This window comes from Apium graveolens, unplaced genomic scaffold, assembly GCF_009905375.1.
Source record: "Apium graveolens cultivar Ventura unplaced genomic scaffold, ASM990537v1 ctg456, whole genome shotgun sequence".
NCBI classification, from domain to species: domain Eukaryota; kingdom Viridiplantae; phylum Streptophyta; class Magnoliopsida; order Apiales; family Apiaceae; genus Apium; species Apium graveolens.
The window spans coordinates 138616-139643 of record NW_027418594.1 but is presented as its reverse complement, the minus strand read 5'-3'; positions in this window follow the sequence as shown (position 1 = coordinate 139643).

The following is a 1028-nucleotide window of genomic DNA, read 5'->3' as shown; positions in this document are numbered from 1 at the left end:
TATAATTGCTCGTGAGGAGTCTTCCAGTTGCTGTTCTTCTGTACCTGCATTAAAAATCACCCTAGCCTCTTCAAGAGAGGTCAGTGGTGGTGCAATGGGAATTCGCGAGTCCCGATCCTCAGTCAAACCTATCAAATCTTTTGGAATAGATGTCTGAATTGCTTCAGGGATAGATTGACCGAGTTGCCCTCCACTTTCTCCAGATAAATCTGCGAGTGGAGAATCCCATAAGGGAGCCAGAGGTGTTGGATCTGGGAGGGGAGAAAATGACTCTATTAAAGATGGCGGAGAGTCAGATTTTCCCTCTGAAGCATGTGACTGCTCTTCTACCGTAACTATGGCAGGCACTGTAACCGACTCTACGTGCACTCCTCGCTGTGTGTCCTGAGTATGATCTGGGGAAGTGTATGGTTCCATTGTGAGTAATGGAATTGTGCTTGACTCAGTACAAGATGCCATGGCCCTATGGCGAATTTCAATAGATGCATCCTGTTGAGAGAATGCCTCTAGTAACTGTTCATTGGCCATTTCAAAGTCCATGTCCTGTTGAGAGGACAAGGACGGGCTTTCAGATGCCTCAGAATATGTTCTTCTTTTCTTAGGAGGAGGCAGAGCTGAGGGTTCACTCATATTTAACAATGTATTACTTCCTAGTAATCTCCTGGGTAACATTTTAGACAGTGGGGGAGAGGTTGAGATAGAATGAGACTCTGTGTTTGGCTCTATGACCTGGGATTGAAGCTGTGGTTCTACAACTTCATGGTCAGCCCTATCAACCACTGGGGGTCTTTCAACAGAAGTAGGAAGAGAGTGAGAGTGAGGAATTACTACCTGTAATGGAAGAGTCTGGGTGGCTTGAACCACTGGAGGTTGAGGTTGCTGTTCATGGCCGGGAAGATTGAAAATAGGTAAGGGAATATAATTGGCCATGAAAGCAGATACAAGTACTGGAACTTGCATAAATTTGAAGGTTGTGTCTTGGCGAGTGTAAATCTTTTTGCTAACTGGAGGGGGTTCGGTTACCGCAG